At 42.6% G+C, this 27,200-nt stretch overlaps 2 long non-coding RNA genes across 2 annotated transcripts in view; one reads left to right on the forward strand and one right to left on the reverse strand.

The window, feature by feature from the left end:
* The first annotated feature begins 224 nt into the window (after positions 1–224).
* The window catches only part of LOC308581965, a 64,709-nt gene continuing 37,733 nt past the window's right edge, over positions 225–27,200 (forward strand). The window contains exon 1 of the long non-coding RNA XR_014005416.1: positions 225–2,613. This is a non-coding gene — a long non-coding RNA (uncharacterized lncRNA). The remainder of the gene's footprint in view (positions 2,614–27,200) is intronic.
* Positions 9,371–27,200, reverse strand: part of LOC308581957 — a 30,117-nt gene continuing 12,287 nt past the window's right edge. The window contains exon 3 of the long non-coding RNA XR_014005405.1: positions 9,371–9,681. This is a non-coding gene — a long non-coding RNA (uncharacterized lncRNA). The remainder of the gene's footprint in view (positions 9,682–27,200) is intronic.

Consider the following 27,200-nt stretch of genomic DNA (forward strand, 5'->3'; position numbering starts at 1 on the left):
TTTATGTTATTCTAAAAAATTAAAAAAATTAGCTCACTGCTTTATGAAGCAGTGTTTGCTCTGGGACAAAAACTGACTCCTGCTGAAATTGGAAAAAAAATGCTAGCATAGCAGGGGAAGAAGACAAAGGGATGTATTTTAAAAGTATAAGCATGGTAGGATTTTTCTTTTAAAGAATTCTGAAGAAAGGGAGATGGAAACATATTGTCGCATGGAACCCCAGTCTCCAAGTGGTGTGAGATTCTAAGAGTTCCAGACACTTATCCAATGTCCATGTTTCCTTTTGGGAATGAGGCACAGCGGCGACCATGGTGTCTTTATGACATATAGTTTATTCACACATATATACAACCTGAGGCTACAGTGGAGGAGTCTTGTTCCTCCCATAGCTGCAGCCTTGGATTCAAACAGAATCTACCATCGTGCTTGACCCTCTCTCCAGCTTTCTGCCTTTAGCAGCCTGCAACCATTTTTCCTCTAAGTCACATCACAGGCAACCCAAAAACTCTCCCTCAGACTTTGCTTTTGTCTTCTAAATAACTCTGAGTTGAGGGAGGGGGCCCTCCCATTTGCCATCTAGCACAGAGCCCCCCCCCCCCTTTGGCTTTCCTAATGGCTCATCACCTTCCTTTTGTTGTCCTAATTTCCTCATCAGGAAACTGGCCTGGCTTATATTTTAACATTTGCTGAATCCAGAGGTTCAGTGTCTGGAACCCAGAAACCCCTACCACCACAGGGGACTCTGAAACTCACAAGGGAGATTGGCACCCACAAACTCAACCACAAATCAGGAGGCTGGGATTTTAAAGCCCACCAACGGAGTGCCAAATACGTTGCTGCAGGTCAAGCAGAGGAGCAAGGAGGAGAAGAGCTCATTTTGGGGTCGCTTGCTGCTCAGGGCTGGAAAGATGAGAGATGTAAAAACTTGGAAGCTGCAGCCTATTCATCTTCTCCCCAAGACAGCTCATGGGCACTCTGCCATTTATAGCATGTGTAGTAGCCCAGAACTTTGTGAAGCAGCAACAAACTGAAAAACAAACCGCTCAACCACTCTAGAAAATGTCAGAGCAGCTACATCATGGCTGCATTCCCAGTCTTTGTTTCCATCAGGTTTATTGTCACAATGGCCAAATTGGCAAATAGAAGATGTGGTCCTGTGTGGATAAATGTAGAATTTGGCACCAAGTGGACTGGTCTCTTCAGCATGGGGCTAGCTCACAATTGTGCCACTCAGGCTTTGTGAGCCATGTCAGAGTCACAACAGTAAATTGTCCTATAGCCAGGTTCCCCCAGCACACTGTGTATCCATTTTGCCTTCCCCATCCTCTAAATGTGGGCTGGCTTTCATAGAGAGAACACCGCATCAGGCAATGCAATAGTAACATAAGCTCCTCATGCCTCAAGCTTGGCTGCCTTTGGCTTCCACGTGTGTCAGCTGAGCCCAGCAGTTCTGAAATTCATGGGGCTGGCTAACTGCATTGTGTGAAATCGTGAAGCTGGCTTGTTGAACTGTGAGTTTATGGGGGCTTCCAGGTAGGGGCTCAGTACTGCAAACAGGTCATTCAGTGATCACAAATGGGTCATTGGCAACAGTTAAAAAGTAAATAAACCGTCCTGTCAGAATTGTTTCCAAAAAGGGTAAATTCAGCTACAATGAGGGTAGGGTGACAGAATATGGGCTGGCCTTCTGGTGCCAATGACATCACGTGGACTCTGTGGGAAATTTGCATGTTGGAGCAGCTCCTGCCCTACAAAAAGCCCCCTTCTGGAAGCACCCCAAGGCACATCCAGACAGCAGTCTTCTCACATTCCATTTTCTTTATCTGCTGTCTTCATACATTCCCTATGTACAAGTACTTCTTTCTTTAAGGCTTTTACTTTTTAATGAATGCTACATTTCTTCAATTCATGAAGAAATGAATATGCTACAGTTCAAACCCCAATACAGATCATGTGTGTGTGTGCTTAAAAATAAAGAAAGGGGGGTCGAGAACCTAGCTGGGATCATGAAATAGCTTTTGATAAAAGGACATTAGCTCAGCTCACACAACAGCTGTATGGACGAGGGCCAGGCTGCGCCAGGCTGTGCAATGTGGAGAAGTGGTAACCATTTCCTTGATCACAGCTGCATTTTGCCCACTTACTTAGAAGTCACTTGGTGGATCTGGAAATGTTCCATTTAGATATTCCTTTAACATATTCAAGCATTCACAAAGGCAAACATTCTTTATCTGTACCACAAAAATGTGATATTGCATTCCTATATGTAAAGCAAGTCTTTATCTCCTAACGTTCTTTTTAGCGTCAAGTTCCCTCCACTCTCAAGAAATGTGCCAAAGGACAGGGTGGGGCACATGGTCACTTTATCTCTCTGGCAATTCCAGTTTGTCCAGCTACTAGGGGAATAAACTCCATTACGTATCTTCTGACTTTGCCAATACACTGATTTTTTCCCCCCTTTGTCAATCAGTAAGCTGGGGCTTTGGTGCTGGAAGCCGGGCTGCCTGGTTCATATTCAACCTTTTGGAAAATCTATGTTGTGATCAACACAGAGATATGACACTGGGAAACTTCCGGTATATGAGATTGCCAGAGAAGAGATTGGTCAATTGGGTAAGTAATTCTTTTCCAGCTCTAGCCTCACAATTATAATAAACATATTTTTGTTCTTTTCTGTTTGGATTCTGAACTCTCCAGTACTTAGGTTCGAGTTAAACTCTTGTCTTTGCATGTAAAGTTCAGTAGATTGTCTTACATAGCTGTGGGCTATTGAGTCAAAGCCTGGGGTGGGGTGGGGTTGCTAATAGCCCAGAATGATTGATTCATGTTTTCTCAATGAAAGCTAATAATTAGGAGATATTTGGAAATTTTCTAAATGCTAGCCATTAGAGCATTGAGAAGGTGATCTTCCTTCCCTTTTACAACTGAGGGTAAGGGCTGATGTAAACTCTGTGTGTGTAGAAATGGCAGTTTTAAGACAGAGAGAGAAAGAGAAGCGAAAAAGAGAAGGAATAAGTAAAAAAAAATCTGGAAGAACCATGCCTCTCTGGGTTCGAGAAGCAGTGACTTGTGAAGAGTATGTCTCCTGCATGCCTCCTTTACCTGTGTCCTAGATGTGTTTGTGAATGGACTACAGAAACTTGTCACAGGAAGTTAGATCCCAAGTAGTGGTGACCCAAAGCTTCTCTCCACTTGGGGGAGTGCAGAGCATGTAACAATTTGTATTTTTCCACCTGTTGACTTTCATTGCGGATTGGAAGAACTTGACAGTTTGTGGAATTATTTAAAAAATAGATTCAGAAGACCATCTTGTATCCAAAATCATTGATTAATTGCTCCTAGAACATATCAGTTCTGTGACCCATGCTAAGGCTGTGAGAAGATTAAAGAAGTGTTTTGGTGTGGTACCATCGAAGAGAAAGTGATAGCAATATTGACTCATATACTTACTCTGTGATGTTTGCTTTTCTCATGGCTTTTCCCCACTTGCTGGCAAACTAGATGTGCCAGAGGCACCCCTGCCAGCCAGCAAAAGTAAAGGAGCACTGAGACAGACTGCAAAGCGGAGCATCTGTTTGTGTTGTTGTCCAGTACAGAGAGCACACTGTCCCTTTATACATACACAGGAAGTGATGTGCATTCAATTTCTCTTCCCCAATTAGTCCCTCTATGCTTTGGTCTCTGATCAAATTATATTCCTGGTTTCTTTTCTGGAAATCTGGATGGTGTGAAATGCAGAACCTTATGTCTCTTGGCCCCTGACATTTTCACAGACAAAGGCCACCAACGAGCATTTCTGCAAATTTAAGTTTTCATCACTCTTAGAAAGGAAGGCACCTTGCAGAACACACACAGTAGATGGAAAGAAACAGCCCCTTCAGCTTCTTATTCTGAGCATGCAATCCAGAAAGTTCAGAGAGGCCATATTGCTGCTTTCCTTTTATGAGGTTTGGGGAGACAATGCTCTTGGAGCCTTTCCCCTCCCTCCCCCCCCCCCTTCCCATAGCTTTCTTATACCCTTTCACACAATTGACCTTAAACTCTCTATGCCCATGGGTATCCTTGCCAAAAGTGAGAGACTAATACGAGAGAATATGAAGCCATTAATTGGGGTGGGGGTTAATAGGAACCCTCACTTTCCCTGCCTTCTCCCAATGGTCTCAATCAAATTTTCCATCTTTTGACCTTTAGGACTTGCTCCTTATTTGAGATTCCTGAATGTATTTAAAGGGAACTTTAGCAAATCCTCTGCACAGTCAAAACACCCAGTAGCTGTACTGCCTCTAACAGTGGAGGGTAGCCATCAGGGTTAAAATATCCTTATATCCTTCCTTGTCCTCCATGAATTTGTCTATCCCCTTTTAAAGCCATCTAAACATCCTTTGGCAGTGACTTGAATAAATTAACTATGCAGAAAAATTCCGCAACAGAATCCTAGCTCCTGGGGAGCAACAGCAGGAGACAGCTATTGCCTTCATGCCTGGCTTGTGGGTTTCCTGGATGCATCTGGCTGATTACTAAATTGCTCACATTTAACTACAGAAGGACAAACGGGAGCCTCTGCTAATGGGAGCCTTTTGTTTTTATTTATATTTTCACTTGTGCTTGCGCTCCTTGTCCAAGGTTGCCCACGCACTGACACTTAACAAGAAAAGACAATGAGGAACTGGGTCTTGAATCTTAATTCTGACCTTACTGATTGTGCAGCAGGATACAATTTGTTAAAAATATAAATTAGCTCTCACTGTGTAAATTTCACCACTTTCTAATCTTTCTCTCTAATTTCTGTATTGATTGGAATTAATTGCTATTCATGGAGTCACAAGCTCTTGCCTATGACCTTCTAATGATGCTCTCTACTACTTGATGTGAATTTTAACTGCGAGCTGCTTTTCAGCTTTAATTTGCAGCCTAGAAGTGAAGTTTCCATTATCAAAAGCAGTGCGGTTCAAAGCTTCGTTTTACATGGCTCAAAAATATAGCATGGCTTGTATTCATGTTTAAATCAATGGCAAAGCTTGCTAGGTTTTCCCTGTTCTGTGATATGGCAGGTTATGATGTACGAGATATAGTTCCTGGGGGGGGGGGGTCTTACTTTCCTGTATAGTCCACACTTAGCTATCATGGTTAGTAGCCACTGAAGCGTCAGGAGTACAATCCTATACTATCTGCCTTGCATGCAGAAGGTCCCTAGTTCAATCCCTGGCATTTCCAGGTAGGGCTAGGAATGCCCCTTGTCTGAAATCTTGGAAAGCCACTGCTAGGCAGTATATAATACAGTATATATACTAGGCAGTATATAATACTGAATCAGGAGAACCAATGGTCTGATTTGGCACCTGGGTTCCTGTGTATATTCACTGGGTATAGCATGGCAGCCTCATCCTCCATGAATTTATCGAGCCCTTTTTAAAGCTGTTTCAATGAGAGGCCCTCAACATATATTGCATCTAAGTTAACTACCACCCTCGATGACTTTAAAAGAGGCTTGGACAAATTCATGGAGGAGAAAACTATCAATGACCATGAGTCCTGATGGCTATTTTTACTTCCAGTGTTGCTGTGCTCATGTCTTGCTTGCAGGCTTCCCATAGGGATCTGGTTGGTCACTGTGAAAATAGGATGCTGGACTAGATGGGTTGTTCTTATGTTCTCAACAGTGCATTCCATATCCAGTATATATTGTGCAAAATCTTTCTTTTGTATATACCTCGCCATGCAGGGGCTAGCAAGATAAGAGAGAAAGCTCTGTCTGCTATCTCCACACCATTAGTAACTTCATCTGTCTTTATCATGTCACCACAAACTACCCTTCCTCCAAAAGGAGTATAGGAACCACCTAACCTGAAACGACAGGTTAGGTTTGCTTTCATTATGTGGAGTTGAAGTATTTTTAGCCAGCTGAATCCATATGGGTGAAATCCACTGCTGCCATTCCACAAGCCATCTGCTACCACCAGAGAAGGGGAGGTAACTTTTTATTATTTCCCCTACCCCTGGCAGCCTCCTGCACTTCCTCCCCAAAATCCACTTCTGCACGTTGAGGGAATGCTTCAAAAGAATGTGGAAGGTGGTAGAGGAGAAAGACAAAATCTACAACCTTCCTTTTATTTATTTTCTTTCTTCTGTTATGCAACCAAGGTGGCATATATGAGGTTCCCAGGGGGTCTCCACTTCAGGAGCTTACCACACTCAGACCTTCTTGCTTTCACCAAAGTGGTAGCCTCATTTGCCTTCAGACAATAGTCTAGGTCTAAGACAACTGTTTTCTTAGCACATGCCTCTGCTGAATCAACACTGGATTTCACCTTATGAGACTTTGCTGCGACACGTTTCTTAGTTAGTTTGACTTTTAATGTTCATTGAGGGATGCCTGTTAACTTTCTAGCCTTCGTTTCTTGGATGCATCCATTTTCATGAGTTATAGGAAATTAGCTGGTGAGATGATAACTATTTAAGCGGAGCAGCAGAACAAATCACACCTGGTTTTTTCTACTCATCTACTTTAACAGTAAATGCAAATGTATAGTTATGCATCATTCATTTCTCTACCCATCCATATCATTGGAATGGAAGCTCCTTTTTGTCAGCGTTGTTGATTTGTGCTTTTCTGCTGTGAACAGGTATATTAAGATCTTGCTGAAATAAAACCAAATTTTGCAAGTATGTGCATATTCTCATCTGCCCAGCTACTGAATCTTTGAAATAAATCAGAAAAAAGATAAAAGCATCAACAAGATTTCAAGAATTTTAATTTATAACACAGATATCTAAAAGATAATGAGTGCAATTCATGCAACACTTCCTTCTGGCAATGTTCATTAGCCAAGTGAAGTGAGAGTCTCGATTTAATTTGACCATGTGGCATTCTTTTTCTGCTTGTTAGTAGCATGTTAACATCATTGAACATTCAGAAACTGGGTGAAGTTTTGTGCATCTGAAGTTTGAATGTCAGCTCAACTCCTGCATCTGCCACAAGCCTCAAACACAGCAGAAGCTAGGAAGGAAAATCAGCATTCTGCCCAAAAGTTTTGTTCCTCCCTCCTTCTTTTTCATTCTTAAATCCTGTTGGGTATTAATAGAATAAACTCAACCTGTGCTCTAGTTAGCTGGAAAACAAGAAAACCCATCTCTCATATTTCCTTAGCGTGCTTTTCATAGCTAATTTTCTGTGTAAGGAAGCAAACAGCTGTGAAACCTAAGGGCATAGGGCAGCTTCACACGCTATGCATTAAGCACTATATTGCTAAGCCAGATGCATGAGAAATGGAAGGAGATGCCCATCAGGAAAGTCCCCTTGCTCTCCCCTGCCCTGTCCCCCTTTAAACACTGAAGCCAATTCTTCAGCCTATACTACAGTGGTACCTCGGGTTACAGACACTTCAGGTTACAGACGCTTCAGGTTACAGACTCTGCTAACCCAGAAATAGTACCTCGGGTTAAGAACTTTGCTTCAGGATGAGAACAGAAATTGGGCGGAGGCATTGGGAGGCCCTATTAGTTAAAGTGGTACCTCAGGTTAAGAACTGTTTCAGGTTAAGAACAGACCTCCAGAATGAATTAAGTTCTTAACCTGAGGTACCACTGTATTCCTGAATAATATCTAAAACAAGCCCTGTACTGAGATGCAATAGAAAAATTATTTCATTCCCATGGCAATATATCACCAGAGTTATTGCCTTGACATCTGCTGGGAGGGCATTCCACAGGGCAGGTGCCACTACCAAGAAGGCCCTCTGCCTGGTTGCCTGTAACTTGGCTTCTCACAGTGAGGGAACCGCCAGAAGACCCTCAGCTCAGGACCTCAGTGTCCCGGCTGGACAATGGGGGTGGAGATTCTGTTCAGGTATACAGGACCAAAGCCATTTAGGGCTTTAAAGCTCAGCACCAACACTTTGAATTGTGCTTGGAAGTGTACAGTCTAATATGCATCAGGTCCAGCAACCACAAACTCATAACAATACATTGCTGGAAACCACAGAAGTGGGAAGTGCAGTTGACCTCAGATCCTGCTTCTAGACTTCCCTTTAGGCATCTGGTTGACTACTGTGAGAAAAAGGTTCTGGGCTAGCTGAGTGCCTGGCCTGATCCAGCAGGGCTCTTCGTGGGTGCTTCCTGAGTAAAAACAGAAAACCAGAACTCCTCCTCTTCCCCCCTCCCCAACATTTGGTTTCATTTGCTAATATGAGCCAAACAACAGCCAGTGCTGACAAGCACAACAAACAGCAGACAAAGATATTTAATTAAAGGGATTCCAGATGCAATGAAACACTGAGTTGCTCCTTTGTTCTCTGAATACATTTTGAATGCCTGTGGTGATGTTCCCTATTCGACAAAACCTTCGCCCTGCCCAGTTCCACGGAATGCTTGCTTTTGGCATAGTAACCAGAGAGATTTTATGGGAGATAAATGTGTCTAAGTCCCTTTGCAACCTGCATTTGTCTACATGGTAGAGAACAGTGAGCAGACAAAGATAATGCTCAAGGTGTATTATTACGACGACAACAACAACAACAACAACACTTAGCCTTTTTATGGTGCTTTACATCACATTCATTATCTAGTTGTGATTTTCACAAGCTTGCAAAGTAAATGAGTATTTTTATCCCCCATATTGCAGAGGAGAGAACTGAGGCTGGGAAATTTCAGCCACTTGGTGAATTCATATCAGAAGCAAAATTTGAACCAGGGTCTTCTGTATTCCTAGCTCAAACTACAGTCCCACTTTCACTTACAGGGCCAACATCACACTTCATGGGCTCTGGGCATAGTGCCACTGATGTCCCCTCCAACCAGGGCAGGGCTCCTGCTTGCCACCATGCACAGGAGCAGAAGCAAGCCCCTCTCTCTAGGCCACCCCATCCGAAATGCACTCCAACCTGCTTACTACTGTGCAAAGGGACAGCATCACTGCCATTTCTCCTCCCCTTGGCCACCACTCATCACCCTGCCCACCAGAGTTCTTTCGGTGCTGGTTGGGTGATGCTGCCAATGGGAGCTTGGCTCCCATCCATGGTGGCTGCCCACCATATTTAGTTACTAGTAGGACCATAGAGCTAGTGAAACTGTAGCTGGGACCAGGATTATAGTGTGTGTGTGTGTGTGTGTGTGTACACACACACACACACACAGTGGTACCTCAGGTTAAGAACTTAATTCATTCCGTAGGTCTGTTCTTAACCTAAAGCACCACTTTAGCTAATGGGGCCTCCTGCTGCCACTGCGCTGCCGGAGCACAATTTCTGTTCTCATCCTGAAGCAAAGTTCTTAACCCGAGGTACTATTTCGAGGTTAGTGGAGTCTGTAACCTGAAGCGTATGTAACCTGAAGTGTATGTAACCACAGGTACCACTGTGGGTGGGTGGGTGTAAGTTTTACATTGCAAATTTAAATTCAAACATTAATCATCATCATCATCATTTAGCATTCCCTGAATCCTTTGACTCCCCTCCACCCTTCCATGGTTACCATTTTCAATCTTTTCCCACTGCTTCACTTATTTGCTATATTTTTCTTAAATAATCCAGTTTTACCTTAGTTTTTAATACACTACAAGTTCCTCTCTTCCTGGTTTCTGATTTTCCCAGTCAATTTTGCCATTTTGTCCATCATCTTCATCAGCCATTCGTCTCTGGTTGAGACTTTATCTTCTTTCCATCTCTGGGCCATTCTATAGAAGGTCTGTAGGCCAGGAAAGTGCATTTTGGATAATCAAGCAAGGTGAGTGGCCACCACAGATAGAATCTGAAAAGAAACAGGCTGGCAGGGGGAGTGGTTCTGAACCCCTGAGACCCTCTGCCAGTGCCTGAACTAGCCAAACACTGTTGCAAGGCCTGGCCACTTCAAGTATCCTCCGATTCAGAGGGACTTGCTTCTGACTGAGGAGGCATGAATAGGTTTGTACAGTCAGTTTGTCTGAGGGTGCCTTTAAATTTGCCTTCCAAAGTAGCAAACAAAGCATGGTGCTGAAAGTTTCATTGTTGAAGGATGTTTTACTTCTGCTTGGAAATGTTTGCTTGTTGCCACTGAAACTAACCCTTGCTAGTCATAAATATTAGCTCTTAAAGTTATGTGTTCTGCCTTGTGATGGGGGGGGAGGTCTGGAATTGTTGATGTAAGTTATTAAAAATGTCCACAGATGGAAGGCTTCATGAATAGATGGGATCTTAACCTTAAGACATTGAATTAATGCAGTCAGGTTTGCTATAAGATCCCTGATCATTAACAAATGAACTGTTCTATTACCTTTCTAATCAAGCAAGCCAGAGATTTTGTTTTCTCTGTAGATGTTAGTATAATTACCCTTAATGACATCTACTAAATTTTCATTAATTTGAATAGGCTTTTTCTTTTCCACCACAAATGCAGAAGTTCATGTGCATTTTCTCTGCCCTACTGTAAACTGTTTCTATCTAAATTTGGTGCATATTAGAATTGACAATTGCCTGGATCCAGCAATAAAGATCCAAGTCCAAGAAAGATCTTTCTTTCATTTCATTTCCTCCTTTCTTCCTTTCTTCCTTTCTTTCTGTCTGTCCGTCCTTCTGTCTTTCTTTCTTTCACATTCTCTGATCAACCATTTTATAGATGTCAGTGCTGTTGTTTATGTTCCACTGACAGCAATGCTGTTTATCTTTACTCAGAAGTGGAGTTTACACCATACAAAAATTATTTAGGATTACAGCCTAAACTGTCATCTTAGTGGCTGGAAACAAGGAGCAGTTCCCCTCAGATTCTTATAGACCAGCTGCTCAACTGTACTGAATCCCACTGATCTGTTTGGATTGAATCTTTTGATACAAATGAGGATGTTCATATAGGGCCACTGGCTGTTGTGCATGACTAGCTGCCCACAACAAAACTGGATCAAATGCCCCTTTCTCCTTTTTTAATTAAATACCAACGGTCTAGATGCCTCTTAAAAGGCATATTCTCATAAAATGACCCTCAGTTTTGTTTACTCCCCTTTACATTTAGATCTACACCATAGTTTTCACAGCACATGTGCAGTTTCTAAAGAACTCACCTCCAAATTTAGCAACAAGTGAAGAATTGTCCGTGATTCTTTGAGGAAAGGATTGTGCTTTGAATGTGCTTTGTAGGTATATTGTGTAAAGGTAAAGGGTAAAGGGACCCCTGACCATTATGTCCAGTCGTGGCCAACTCTGGGGTTGCGGTGCTCATCTCGCTTTATTGGCCGAGGGAGCCGGCGTACAGCTTCCAAGTCATGTGGCCAGGATGACTAAGCTGCTTCTGGAGAACCAGAGCACTGCACGGAAACACCGTTTACCTTGCAGCCAGAGCAGTACCTATTTATCTACTTGCACTGGTGTGCTTTCGAACTGCTAGGTTGGCAGGAGCTAGTTGATTAGACAGCCGTAAATTGAACTCAGCTTGGGTTGGATCCAGAGGAACTTCCTCCATCAAAGGATCCACACTGTTGCTAGTCTGATGAGATTTGCATAAGAATTTGCCATTTCATTCTCAATCCATTCTGGCCAGATTGAAAAGAGATCAGGGGAGACTGTGTTTCAAATTGGGGTTGTTGTTTTTTTAAGCCTGTTTAAAGTGGGTCTGAATGCATCTTGCTGTGTGACAACAATAGTTTTTAAAATGGTACCTTGCTCTCGCAGCCACTAGGCAAAAGAGCAAGTTCTGCCAGTTTGAATTAAGGCAATTGTACTTTAAGGAGTGGCAGGGACAGAGGCATCTGTGACTGACTGCCCCAGGAGTCCTTCAAAGAGAACAAGGGAAGTATATTGTTTGGACCAAGCACAGCAACATCCTAAAAGCAAAACCAAGCACAAAGCCCAACTTGGTAGCCAAATTAATCTCAAGAAGGAATCCCGAAAGCAAAATTGCCAGTGTGTCAATTCAAAAGGGTGTGTCAGACTAGTCTTGGGGGGGGGGGTTGCTGTCCAGCAGATGACTTTTTGTTTCATAGTCATTCTTTTGATCATGCATTTGTTATAACAGCTTCTGTCATCTGTGGTTCTGAATCCATCAGTGTAGCACAGGGAAATCTGTCTCTTGCCAAGTCCTATGAACACACCATGTTTCTTGGCTACCTTGAGGGTTGAGATGGGGAGGGCAAGGGGAACGGATCTTGCATTAAATCACTCTCTCTAGTCGTTAGCATCTGTCAACACTTGCCCATAGCTGGTAATAAATAACCTGCTAACATAGTGCTTCCTTTGTCAAGGATTTGTCTTAGTTAGCTTCTAGGCTGTGCTTATGCCAGCTGTCACTGAATTAAGAAGCAATAGCTTGGCCTAAATAGACTGGCAATTGGTACATGCCAGGGAAACAATATTTAGAAAGTTGCATTTATTTATTTTTCTTTTGCACAACTGCTAACCTCTTGTAACTTACTGGCAGTGCTTCTCAAAGTCACAAGAGGGCAAGGGCCGCAAGCCAAAGACCACCTTAGACTAGACAATCCAACAAGAGCAGAGCAGGTTACAGGCAGACTTCATGGGGCATAGTCCCACATTTTGGATTATTTTGAAGTGTAGTGCAAGCCATTTAAATCCAAGATTTATGAGAATAATCTGCACAGGAAGGTTGGGCAGTGAGGTTCTGCTCCATGCTTGGAAGAGAACAACAAATGTAGAGGCCTCTAGGCCAGGCATAGGCAAACTTGGCCCTCCAGATGTTTTGGGACTACAACTCCCATCATCCCTGACCACTGGTCCTGTTAGCTAGGGATGGTGGGAGTTGTAGTCCCAAAACATCTGGAGAGCCGAGTTTGCCTATGCCTGCTCTAGGCCATGTGGCATGCCTAATATATCTCAGCCTCCAGACTCATTCAAGTTAAGAATGTATATTGGGGAGGGGAGAGAGAGAGAGAGAGAGAGAGAGAGAGAGAGAGAGAGAGAGAAAGGTTGATAGGCCAATTTAATTCCAACTTTTACAGCAGGTTTGGGAAACCTTTGACCCTCCAGATGTTGCTGAACAACAGTTCCCATCATCTCTGGCCACTGGGCCATATTTGTTGGGGCTGAGAGAAGTTGTAGTTCAACAACCTCTGGAGGGGCAAAGGTCCCTTGCTTCAGGGACAGTCTACCTTCAGGTCATGTCAGAGCTGCTTCCTATCAATATGAGCTGGCCACTCCAGAAGGTTTTACCCTGGAAATTTTTGAGGGAGCCCAAAAGATATTCAGAAAAGGTTGAGAGAGTGTTGATTATTTTAGGTACTCCAGTAGCTGCTCCGATACCATAAATATTGCTTTCTCTGCATTAATGAAGTCCATATCTTGTCAAAAAGAGCATAACAGCTGCAAGTCATGAGTTCTATTAGTGAAGCTGGTCAAATAATATAGAAAAATCATTGGGTGTTTGTATATAGCATATGGCTGTTTTGAAAGGGAATAATGGGATTCTTGAAAATGTTATCAGGTTTTTATTAGTATAGTGCAAGCGCAAGAGAATATTTATTCATTCTCCATGTATTTATAAGTGACATTTAACTACTCCTTGGTGATTCCTTTCCTGAGGGAACAAAATACAGTTTCATGCATACTGTGGCTTTGTCTGTCCTTGCTGAAATACCAACACTCTAATGGCTCATTGTCAATAATGCTGTTGAGAGAATCGCACAATATATCTTCCTAGCAGCATATTTCCTGTATTGTTGGAGAATCCGGTGGTGACCCAGGTGTTGTTGCCTGCCCTCCTAAAATGTAAAACTGGAACTGAAAGAAATGGAAAGGCATAGACGTGTTGAAAAGGTCAATTCGAATTTGGAAACTGATGCATGCTTTGGGGGGTTTTCATGTTATTACATTCAGCTCAGGGGTAAATTCATTGCACTATAGTATAATCTTTCAAAGTTAGGACTGTGCTGTTTTTATTAAACAGTGTGTCACTTGAAAATTTCTGGAGGACTTATATTTGGTGCAGATAAATCCACCAGACAGTCTTGTTTAATCTTGCTCCTTTCTTGAACCGCTGGCATATTACTTTTATAGCATGTGAAAGACAGTTTGTCCTCTACTGTCAAGTGAGCTTGATATAATAACACAGAATTGTGAAAAAATTCAATAAAATATGGCACTTTCCTTTGAGAATATCTATGCTCGTGTGCAAACTGGTTTTTCTATCCTTCTTGAAAACAGTGTCGAGTTTTTAACCAGCTTCTCAGCATGAGCGTTACTCTAATTTTGTGAGATGGGATACTCAGCTGGCTGAACTACTTTTTAATTATAGCATTGTTTTACGTGGTGAAACTACCATTCTACCATGTTGTTTGCATTATATTCCATTGTAGCTATTTAAACATGGTTTTAGTGGTGGCAGGGTTGGGCTGTATAGCCAAAATGAGGCTGCTAACCTGTACCCACTTATATGGGAATAAGCTTATGGAATGCACTGGTGTCACTTGAGTAAATATGGATAATATTAATATGGATAATATAAATCAATAGGCACAGTTCTACAGATCTTTATTGCCATGCATTGCAAAATCTGTTTTTGTCTTTACAGCTTCCTAGCAGCTTCTGGCATTTGTGTGTATCCTTATCTACTATTAATATATCACTGATAAGAATATAAGATAAGAACTTGCTGAATCAGACCCAATGGCCCATCTCATACAGCAGGCATATCCAACTTTCAAGAGTCTGAGATCTACTCCCACTATAAAAAAACTGGCAGTGATCTAACAAAGTTCTTGAGCTTTTTTTGGAGGGGGTTGGGGGAGGGTCCCGCGATCTACCATGGACACCTCACCTAACAATAGATCACAATATACCTGTTGGACATCCTTTTCTCAATAGATGCCAAAAAAAACAGAATCTGAGCACAAAAGCTGGGAATCCCCATGTGATTCCAAGCAAGTGGAATATTGCCTTTGACAGCAGAAGTGGAACATAGCCTTCGTAGCTAGTAGCCATCAATAGCCTCCTTGGAAAGCCCTTTAGACTTGATGGGGATTATTTCTGTTGACAGCTGAGACCAGGCAAACTGTAGTAGGTTTGTCTGTTAATGCTTCTGTCACTCAAGATGAGATCTACCATCCATTGCTAACCATAATTCTAATCAGGTAAGTTGATTGAAAGGGAGCTGCAGAACCTACTCTTAAACCTGAAATACTGGAGGAAACTTTTAAAAAACCAGTTTCTTTTCTTTTTTCAAAAATAAGAATGTATTGGGGGAGAAATACTATTTAGAACCAGCATTCAAATACTGTTGTGGGTTTGCGGAGGGTGAGATCCCCCTAAATACCTGGCTGCCAGATCTTCTCCATAATTCCTTGATTTAGTAAAAGTTTGACTTAATCAAGGTTTGATTACAGTTTGATTACACTTTGCCAAACATGGAAACCCCCTGGATTTAACTATGCTAATGAGCCAACCCAGCTCAGCAGAGGACAAAGGCTGATGATGGCTCATCAAGGAAACCATCAGAGGGCAAGACTGCCAGGCTAGGGGGAGTGGCGACCCCAGAGGTGAAAGCCAGGTTTAGAGTTTCAACGTTGAATGACGTAGGCTAGTGGGAGGTCCTTGGAGTCGGTAAGCAGTGAGAACAAGAAGAAAGGGCAGAACTCCATGTGAATGGGGATGACAGGCTGGAACTAAGAGGCACAGAGGGTGGCTTTTTGCTGTCCACTGAATCCAATGCTGCCCTTAAGGGAGAAGCCAGACCCTCATAAGAGCTGAATGCAATCCCGCCGTCTAAGTGCAGGTTCTATATATGTGTAAATAAAGCCATATATCATAAAGACACCACAGTCTCCACTGTGCCTCATTGTCTCAAAAGGGAACATAGACCATGGCAAGTGTGCCTGCAGCTCCTGGAATCTCGCACCACCTGTGGAGATTGGGGAAGTCTGGAGCACTACCAATTGCCCTGCCAGCAGAAAGAGAACATGGAGAGAGTCCATCTAGCCTCTCTCAGGAGGGAGGGGATTCCTCAATATGGGAGCAGCCATAGAAAGGGCTCACACGCAAGCATCACATTTACAATAAACCAAAGGCTTTGCACAGATAAGTGTTTGAAGTGCTTGCCTGTTCAGAGTCATGTGTTCCTGCTGCTGCTGCTGCAGTATATTTGAAGCAGAGAAAACACAGACTTCCCCCTGCCCCGCAACAAACAAAAAATGCTTTTGAGAAATATTGAACTGAACTACCAGAGCAAAAGGACAGAAGAGTTTATTAAATTGTTAGCTTCCCTGGAGCATAAAAAACACATTTTTGGTCCCATTTTTAGGTGTTTCATTTTTAGTTTGGTACTGTTAGATATATTCTTCCTTCATATATATGTTTTAAGTACTTGATGCCATATTTTTAAATAAAAAGCAACCTGATAATTTTGTTTCATATTCTTTCAGTACTGCTTATCAGTATGTGACGTGAGAAAGTGTTACACTTTATAGTCACTATCCAATTTCTTATGTGTGTCCTTCATATACCGTATTTTTAGTGCCCCCCAAAAAGGATTTTTTCCCCCAAAATGTATTGGGCCTGGAATGAATTTCATTTCAAGCACCTGGAGTTGTTGGGTTTGGCAGGGAGGGAGCAGTCGCTTTCCCATATAAACCCTTTGAATATTGTAATGCTAAAAATGCTACATGTATCACACACACAAAAAGAGAACAGAGAGTTGCATCAAGTATGAATATGTGCTAGTTTTCATCTATAAATACCAGTAATTATTTTAATTTAAATAGGGGGGGGAGGAATCTCGCCGTAGTGGGGAAGGCTATTGACAGACAGCTTCAAGGCAACCAGGGTGCCAACTCATGAGAGCTGAGCCCTTTGGGGGGGGCAATTTTTGGGAGAGGGAACCCCCCCCCCCAAGTCCCAAAAATTCAGAGGGCAAAGGAGGTCGAGCATGGAGCTGAGTGTAGCTTGGCTTCAGTGGCCAGCTCCTTCTCCTCCTCCTCCTCCTGCCACAGAGGGGGTCAAAGCAGCCCCCTGCCAGTAGCAGTGGCAGGACAAGGAGCCACCGGTCATTGAAGCTGTGCAGCTGCTGCACTTGGCTCCATTCCAGCTCCTTCCAACGTCCTAACATCACACACAGCATCACACGTGCAAGTTGTCGTCATTGTCCCCATCACCATTACTAGATAACGCTTCTGAAGGCAGCTGATTTGCCCTCTTAGGACTGGACTGGAGCGTCTCCTCCCCCATCGTTCTGCCCGGACACTGAGGTCCAGCTCCGAGGGACTTCTGGCGGTTCCCTCACTGTGAGAGGCCAAGTTACAGGGAACCAGGCAGAGGGCCTTCTTGGTAGTGGCACCCGCCCTGTGGAACGCCCTCCCATCAGATGTCAAAGCGATAAACATCTACCTGACATTCAGAAGACATCTGAAGGCAGCCCTGTTCAGGGAAGTTTTTAATATGTGACATTTTAGTGTATCTTCATCTTTGTTGGAAGCCGCCCAGAGTGGCTGGGGAAACCCAGCCAGATGGGCGGGGTACAAATAATAAATTATTATTATTATAACTAGTCTGCAGTCTTTATTCAAAATGGCATCCAATTACATCTAAACACAGATGAAACCCTGCTCCTTGATCTCAAGAACCACTGTGCAAAATTTGGTTGTGATATTTTAAAAGGCATCTGAATGCATAGCAAACAGCTTTCCAAAATGCATATACAGTGGTACACTTCAGGTTACATACGCTCCAGATTACAGACTCCGCTAACCCAGAAATATTACCTTGGGTTAAGAACTTTGCTTCAGGATGAGAAGAGAAATCCTGTGGCGGTGGTGCAGCGGGAGCAGCAGGAGGCCCCATTAGCTCAAGTGGTGCTTCAGGTTAAGAACAGTTTCAGGTTAAGAATGGACCTCCGGAACGAATTAAGTACGTAACCAGAGGTACCACTGTATAGTGTGTGCAAACATTTTTGCTCATCTGTTTTGTTGCCTGTCATGTTACAAAATTGCATGTGGTTGGCATGGCTCCAACTCTTCATATATCTTAAGTAATTAATGTCCATTAAATTAAATTATATGGTTCCTACAGGTTAGCGTTCCAATCTCACACCTACAAAATTAAAAAGAAAACATATCTAGGTAGGAGGAAGCCCCACCCCCCACCCCCGTTATCTCAGGATCACTGATGTGGGCACAGCCTTTGGTGCTCTTATATTTGTGTTTTTGCTTTGCACTCACAACTGCAGTCTTCCTAAAGCAGTCTGCAGTTTAAATGCTGGATATTTGAAAATAATATTTGCTCAAATTCTGCTTCATAGATTCCTGCTTAAACTGAAGCCCAGTGCTAACCACAAGAGGACAGAGCAGTGGATAGCAAGGGTAAAGAAAATAGTTTTTTTAAAAAAATTAGACAGATTTTTGCTTGTCAGAAAAACTCTCTTAAAAAGGAGAGAAGCTGTAAGCAGTGTCCCAAAGGGGTAGCCCTTGGACATCAGAAATGTCTAATATATGTGCATGTCTGGCAGGAAGACCAAATTGGTTAGTTGCTGAAGAAACTACATCTGAGAATGCAGAGATCACAAAACAAACAAGAAAGGAGATGTGAAATGAAGAGTAGGTGAGATGTGGTATTCCCAGGGAATTTAAGGAAAACAATGTTGCATAGACAAAAAAGAGTTATCCAGTTAAAGTTAAATGGAATTGTGAGATGCCAGGCTGTGAGCATTACGGTTTAGCCACGTAAAGAAACAATGAACAGAAACGTCACATAGAAATCAGATTGATTGTTTTGTTTATTGTTTAGAAAAGGTTTTGTGTAATACCGTACCATAGAATATCAGGGTGGTATATTTATAAAGCATAAAGCACTGGGGGGGGGATTACAAATAATCATTAAGGGGCAGGAATACTAAGACTGTATATGGAACAGCAAAATGAACAGTGTTGTATAATGGTTAGAGTGTCAGAGTGGGACCTGAGAGACCAGGGGTCAAATCCCCACTCAGCTATGAAAGCTCACTGAGTGACCCTGGGCCAGTCACTGCCCCTAATCCCAATTTCTCTCATGGGGGTTGTAGCAGGGATTAATTTTGAGTGGGGGGTGGGGGAGACCAGTTATGCCACCTTGAGCTCCCTGTGGGAAAAGGTGGGGTATAAATGCAGGAAATAAATAAGAACTTAAGAGCGCCCTGCTATATCAAGCCAGTGTCCCACTGAGTTCAGCATCCTGTTACCACAATGGCCAGCCTTGGGATGTCCATGGGAAGCTTGCAAGCAGACCCTGAGCACTTCCCAGAAGCAATGCTGCCTCTGACTGGGGAGGCAAACGTGGAGGAAATTGTCCTTGAGGGTTCAAGTACAGAGGTTCACACCAAATTCCCAGTCACTCAGACTTTATTCAGTAATGCATGGTGGGGCAGAGCCCAAAGAGTCCATGAGCCAAATATTATAGAAGGGAAAGTGTTGTCTGTGCTGTTTCACTGAGCTCTTCTTTACACTGGGTCACCTCCAGCCAACATGCATTCCTGTCCAGTGTCATCTCAGGCTAGTTGCTTCCAAATGAAAAAATACGGCAGTCAGTGCACAGGAGGCTCCATTGCAGAGCCTACTATTACTCAGGGGCCTTGTTATGCTTCTCACAATCATAAAGCAGCACACTGCCAGGTGAGGACTCCCAGGAAATCATTCTTTGTTAAAAGCAAGTATTTTGTTTTCACTGTTAGTAAAGTTATGTTTCATTGCCCCACTGAGAAGCCAACTGTCTTGCAAAGCAGGCTTCTTGCTTTGGGATGTTTGGGTTGACTGGCCAATAATAATAATAAAGTCTTTTCTCCAGATTGAAACATTGTGTGTTGGACTGGGACATCCCCAGGGTCCTTTCCAACTTAGTCATTCTGGGTAAGTGTCTGCTAAAGTGGTAAACTAGTTGGGCAGGAACTTACCTTTAAAGCCCTGGGTCAAGACCTGGCCAGTCTTTTAAGATGTGAGAAAAGACCATTGAGTAACCCTGATGCTCTGGTGATATATTGCCATGGGAAAGAAATAATTTTTCTATTGCTTCTCAGTACAGGACTTGTTTTAGACATTACCCAGGAATACAGTGGTACCTCAGGTTAAGAACTTAATTCGTTCTGGAAGTCAGTTCTTAACCTGAAACTGTTCTTAACCTGAGGTACCACTTTAACTAATGGGGCCTCCTGCTGCCGCCGCACGATTTCTGTTCTCATCCTGAAGCAAAGTTCTTAACCCGAGGTACTATTTCTGGGACAGTGGAGTCTGTAACCTGAAGCGTCTGTAACCTGAAGCGTCTGTAACCCGAGGTACCACTGTACTGGCTGAATGATGCTGATGTCATGTGGCAACATGCCAATAAATCCTATAAAATCAGCAACTGTTCAACTGTAAATGCTCAGTGTGGAAAGCCTCAAAGGAGCCCAGCCTGTTCCTGCCATTTTCTACTCTGACAGCATGGTGGGGTGGACTCACCCCTCACTGGGGGCCACTGCAGTAGGCTCCTCTGGGTTTGAGGATGGCAATGTAACATTATCAGGCCGGAAGGCCACTGGCATTGTAGGCTTGTCTTGTGGGAACACTTCTGGGGCTGGCCTTGTGTTCCCTTCTCCCTCAGAGTTCTAGATCTCATCCTCTGAAGAAGAGGAATCTGACTTCAGGGTCATGGCACTGAGGTAGTAAATCTGTGTCATTTCAGACAGCAGCTTTTTTATGCTTTTCCATATGGAAAAGTTCCCTCCACATTCAAAATTATACCGTGAGGAGAAGAATTCTAGCCCAGACTTTACCCTAACCTGCTAGATTTCAAAATTGTTTTAACTGATGTTAACATTGCATTTTCACATGGTTGTAACCTGCCTTGGGACCTAATGTTGAAGGACAAGTAAGAAATTAACAACATATGCAGAGATTATTTATTTATTATTATTATTATTATTATTATTATTATTATTATTATTATTATTATTATTATTATTATTAAGAGGGTCCAATCATATATGTAGTGTGGAGCAGGTTAGCCAAATACAGGCTTATACCTCGGAGAGAAGAAGGCAGTGGTGGCTGCTGCTCAAGGCAACCAACCGGCAGAGCCAGGCTCAGTGACAGAGTTAGTCATTCTAGTTTTCTCCTCATCCTCCTCCCTGCTGAGTACTAGGATGGCAACACTGAGACTGAAGGAGGAGGAAGCTTTCAACCATTGCCAGTGCCTGGGTTGGTTGTAAGAAGGCAGGCAGTTGGGCCTGGCTAATGCTGGTGAGGCAGTGCTCCTAACAGGCTAGCCCAGGGGTCTGCAACCTTTAAGACAAAAAGAGCCACTTGGACCCGTTTCTGAAGGGAAAAAAACCTGGGAGCCGCAAAACCATTGTGACATTTAAAACAAATATATCTCCGGAGCCGCGATCTGACAGCGGGCGGGAAGGTGACGTCGGGACGGTGCGTGACTAACGCACGCACCACCCCCATGCGACGTCACAGCCAGTACAGCGCCCGCCACAGTGGGGAGTGTCGGGGCGCACAATGCGCCTCCTCCCCTCGCTAGTATCCGCCCCGGAGCCGCGGCAAAGGTGTAAAAGAGCCACATGCGGCTCCGGAGCCGCGGGTTGCAGACCCCTGGGCTAGCCTCTGCATGTCAACATGCAGACCTCCTAAAGGACAGCACTAGAGAAATCTCTTTCTTTCCCTCAGTACATCCAGTTACAATAAATATGATGAAAATGAATGTCCACAGGTACTCCCCAAATGGAAAGTGTTGTGTAAGTGGAGTAAAATGAAGCCCCATCCCCTAACCAGAGATAGAGAAAGCAAGAGAAAGGCTTAGATTTGAATATACATATATATAATTTGTAAATAGGCTATATGCCATGGAGGACAATGGGGATATATATGGGGAACATTGCATACAAAGTATGAATATAAAAGGGGTTAATAGGTTGTTTTTATTTTGATTGTGTATTTTGTGGTTTTATATTTTGATTTTATTCTGTGAACTGCCCTGAGACATCCAGGTATAGAGAGATATATAAATTCAAATAATAATAATAATCTTTGTAAGCAATCTGTTAATAACAAAAACTGAAGTAATTCTGTCAGAACCACTCTAGTCCATCAACCCATGAAGAAAAGATAATAATAAAACAGCCTTGCATTCCTTTTAGAGCTGAACAGAACACTTTGATCCCTGTAGTTCCCCCCCCCCTTTGAACTTTTCTTTTTTTTGAAAAAGCAGTGATTTTGTAATATTATTGATGTCTGGTTTGAAGAGAAACTTAAATGTGGCCTTTTTAGCATGACACAGCTAGAAATGGGGGTGGGTAGGGGAGTCCAAAGCAAAACACTACAAAAACACTTACAGGTAAGCCACAACCCCAAGCATGAAACCAAACTGCCCCCTACTGTACATTTCATACTCTGGCTCTTCACGTTGTCGAGAACAGTCTCTGAAGTGCAGTGAGAGAAAGACTAGCAAAGAGAAAACCTGAAGCCGCAATTCTGGAGCAAAGAATAAATGTGTAAGGTGCCTTATATAGCTGTGACTGCTGTCTTGAAGGAGGCACTTTAGAATAACCCCTATCTTACATTCAGGATAGCAAAAAGATTTAAATAAATACAGTCACTCTATTCCCCTCCCTATATGTTATGAACCCCAAAGAACAAAAAATATTTCCTTAAAGCAGTGATCTTTCTGCAGTTTGTCTATGGAGTGTCCCGGGTGCATATAAATGACTATTTTTGCTATTGCTCTGCAAGACTTTTTCTGTCATTGCTTCTTGAGGGACAGGTGTTCAGCTGGTCAAAATGGATGTACCTTGTTATAAAGGCTGTAGCAAAAGATATGGCTGTGGATTTACAGGTATCCTGTGTGTGTAGTCTGTGATCAGTTTAAACATTGACTGATGTCGGATGTGTAAGGTAGAGTGGAAGGAAAGTTCACAGTGAGAGAAAAATAAATTTGACAAAATATGATTCATCCCTATTCACTTTCTGGAGTAAATTCTCGTGGCCTTCAAGGTGAGAATTGGGCTCCCAGATCCATGTAATTAGTTAACGAAAAACAAGATACTGTCTGTTATGTATTTAAGCCCCGGTCTAGTTTGGTGTTTATATAACCTGGTGGAGTGCCATGATTGGCTGCAGCACTGATGGAAATGCTAATTTCCACTGAGGCTCCCTTTATTAATTAATTTGCCTTACAGCTAATGATATTGCTGAGTTTTGGAACAGGGAAAGGGGAGGTTTCACACCCTCCCACCTAACTTCAGAAATAAGCAGCTTTTTATGAACCGTCAAAATCATTTGAATTTTGGCTCAGCTCATGAATAAGCTCGTTATTCTAAACTATATCTTCCCCCAATTCTGTTTGCTTAGAATATATGCTCGAGAGGCAGGGGACATGAAGGGAAAGGCTGAGTTTGCATTAGACTAAAGGGATTACAGGAATATTACAGTAACTGATCCCTGAGAATTGTCATTGGCCAGCGTCTCTAGGTCCCTGATGAAGGTACAAGGAGTAGCCCAGAGAGAGAGAGAGAGAGAGAGAGAGAGAGAGAGAGAGAGAGAGAGAGAGAGCGCTACTGGAAGGTACCTTTGGCCAGAAGGAATGGGGGTTGGGTGAGAAGGCTTCCAGACTATGTTGAAAAAAGTGAAGGGAGGTCTTGCAAACAGGAGAGACTTCTGCACACCCAGCTTTTCTTCTCTCCCCATAAGTTTAGGAAAGAGGAAAACTTTTTCTGCAAGGAAGGCTAAGGACGCAGAGAATTGACAGGGAAGCATTTGCCCCAGGCCAGGTCATCCTGAGGTGTTGGAGAACTTTCAGCAAAAGTCCTTGAGATATTTCTACCTTGTACCAGGCAGTGTTGAAATGCATTTGCCTAAGGAAACTTATGAGGTTGCTTTCTCCTCTTGTAATGTTTTTGACAGCTCAGATGTATTTTCTTCCTTTACATTTAAATGCCATGTAAACTGTGATTTCCTTCTATATTCAATTCTATTTTTCCTTTGCATATTGTGCCTTGGGTTTTTTAAGCACTGCTTACCATAGCTGTGCATTTAAATCTAGATGCTTTGGCAGCTTCCTGCATTTTTTGTAGGCTTTTGAACCTTTAGTTTTGGGAACTGCTGAAGAAGCCGCCACCACATGCTACCCTACCCTGACCCCAAAGTATTCTGTTGATCACTGGAACTTACTTTGAAGGGCTCAATTTAATTCTGCGTGAGCAGCCTTCTCCTCACATATCCCTAGTTTGTATATTGGAGGGCAGGGGATTCATTTCAGCCCTTGATGCAGAGTGTTTTGTTTTTCTTTCCAGCAAGAGTTGGGTGAATTTAGTTTGTAACTTGCCAAAGTCTAATTAAATGAGGATGCTCATCCCTGTTTGGATGTTGCATCATTTGCCCTGGAAATCTTCAGATTAATCCCCTCCGTGTTCAAGGTTCACTCAGCTGTAAACAAAGGCCCCATGAGCTATATTCAGAAGCACTCTCATCTTTATGATTTCACATCTTCCAGAGCTGAGTCCAACAAGTTTTGGGGGACAGCCTTGAGATGCCCAGAATTAAATTAAGCCCTAAGGAAAACCACCACTGCATATATTAGAAGTTACTGTTTATCTTTCTCCTCCACGGTTCAGAAAAATTAGCCTTGATAACTGGATTGTTAGGGTCCTTAGAGAACAGTTCTCCATCTTAAAATTTTGGATCTTCACTACAGTGAAACTTATGGATGTAGGCAAAGCATTTAGATTTTGTCTGACTCTCAACTGGGGGGGAAATCACTTTGGATGGATCTGTGCCCTGCCTTTGAACTGTTTCCTTCTAATTATTTGTGAAATCAAAATTAAAATTTATTGTTTTGAATAAAAAAGGAACCCAATTAATAAAAATTACAATTAGGACTGTATCCAGTGCAAGGCCAGAGGATACCAATGAGATCAATAAACATCACTAACTTACATCCTTTAATTTTATTCTGAGTAGAAGTTTGTTGGATACAACCCACTGATAATTTACTGCGATATTCCTTGTGCCTGCAAGTGAGCATATGGGTCTGCCTCTCTCTTATATCTTTGGAAAGCTGATGCATGTGTTTTGGAAACCAGAAAACTGGAAGGGACCCACTCAAAAGCCCCTTCTTGTCATACACATCATAATCTAATGTATTTCATAATCTATTGTATCTTCATATATTTTAGTACACTCTTAGCAAAATGGTTATAGTTCAGTCACAGAGCGTATGCTTTTTGTGCAAAAGGTCCTGGGCTCAAACTCTGGTCTTTGCAGCCAGGACTGAGAGAGACCTTGTCTGAAGCCCTGGGGATTCACTGCCAAACAGTATAGACAATACTGAACTAGATGGACTGGCCCAGCTTACTATGTTCCTAATGCTTGACTTTCTTCAGTCTCCAAGAGAAGGTTACATCTATGTAAGATAGGTTCTAAAAGTGCCTAATTTTCCTTTGTAAATCCTTTGCTTCACTCTCTGTGTATGGTGTCATGAGTGGTGGCCAACCATACTAAAAGTTGGAGGAGGGGCCTGTGGAGCATTTAAGCACTCACTTTGACCAACTGGCAACATACATTGAGGATAAAGCCACTTGACTTTGGAGTGATATTGACTCTGCAGTTGTTGTGATTCCAGGTTAATTATCCAATGCTGGAGACATGGATGTGTTATGGGACAGGCTTCAGCTTGTACAGTCAGCTGATGTGGGCAAGGGGCTGGTAGTTATATACTTTTCCACGTGGCCACCTTGATCTGTATCTCTCCTGGCTTATTAAATTTAGCAGAGAGGGATTGACTGCTTCCTCACTGTGTGAGTGTGTGAGAGAGAGGGAGGAGTATTGGTCAGAAGTCATGACAAAAGACCCATCAAATAAGTGCATAATGTTAGCATTTCAGCATCCACGTCATTCAATTACCCACCTGTTATGAATGGGGGTGGTAATTTTGTAATGTTGGAAAGGATTTGTGTTTTCAAAACTCTTTCTCTTTTGATACTGCAGTTAGGGAAATGGCACTAAATTTGACTCATAATTGAGCTCTTGGAAAAAGGGTTTGCTGATGAATCTAGCAGAGGCATCTTTTTAAAAAGCCCATCTGCATTTGGTTTTAATAATGCAGTCATATTGCCGCTACTCTCTTTTTAACCGTACTGCCTAAAGTGGTTGCACAAGATAATTAGATTAACAGGCTGATGTTTGCATCCCTGTGGCTTTGAAAAGGCATCAGCACAGTTTCCCACAAGACAGGATTTGGTTAGTACATTTCGGTTAGAGAACATGAGACCTGTAATCAAGAGAGAGTGTTTGTCATAGGATTTTCACTAAATATTGTCCTACTTGTAGTGCTGGCAGAACCTTGAACTTTATCTTAATATTACACGGAGTCAAAACATAATGAGATTTGATGTCTTAAATTACCAAAGTTATCATTTCGTCATTTGTATCAAAGACCAAGACATTACTGTTTAAACAGCACCTTTCCACTGTAGCCACTGAACCAAAAAGTTGTAAATTAAAAGGCTTCTGTGCTGACAATCTAGAAGGACATAGGCTTCAACAATCTAAGGATTTGGCAACAAAGAGGCTGGCCCAAAGACTTATCCTTAACTTTAGAGCCCTTCCTGCAAGGACACTACATAACAGAGGGTATATAACAAAAGTAGCAGAAGAAGAAATAATCCTGATGAATAAATTGCTATACTAAAGTGGCCTTCTGTTGCACAACTCTAAATGATGCCACTTTGTTTCATGCATTATGTGGTACATTAAGAGAAGAAACCTGGGAGCAATTCTGAGGAGCTGTACCAAGAGAATGGAGCCCATCTGGCAGTCCTTCCTCTTGACCCCGACTCACTTGACTTTGACTGAGTACTGCCCCAGGAGTAGCAGTCTGCAACAGTTCAACAGAGCTGGGGCTACAAGCATACATCAATCACTGAGTCCAAATGGAAAAAAACCCCAATAAAATCCAAGTTTAAAACCATCAGATTTACCAAAAACATCCAAGTATCAATGGCTATTAACCACTATGGCTATGTTCTACCTCCTTCCACTGTCAGAGGCAGTATGAATACTGATTGTTGGGAATCACAGGTGAGGAAAGTGCTGCTGCACTCAGGTCTTGCCTGCAAGCTTCCCATGAGCATCAGGTTGGCCACTGTGAGGACAGAATGCTAGACTAGACTTTGGCCTGACCCAGCAGGGTTAATCTGATGTTCTTCTCCATAAGCCAATAAAATCACAATGACGGTATGTTTTGGGTAATAATAATCATGGGTTGTGGTTGCAGTTGTGAAACTTCTCAAAA

This window comes from Podarcis bocagei (assembly GCF_964188305.1).
Source record: "Podarcis bocagei genome assembly, chromosome: 2".
NCBI classification, from domain to species: domain Eukaryota; kingdom Metazoa; phylum Chordata; class Lepidosauria; order Squamata; family Lacertidae; genus Podarcis; species Podarcis bocagei.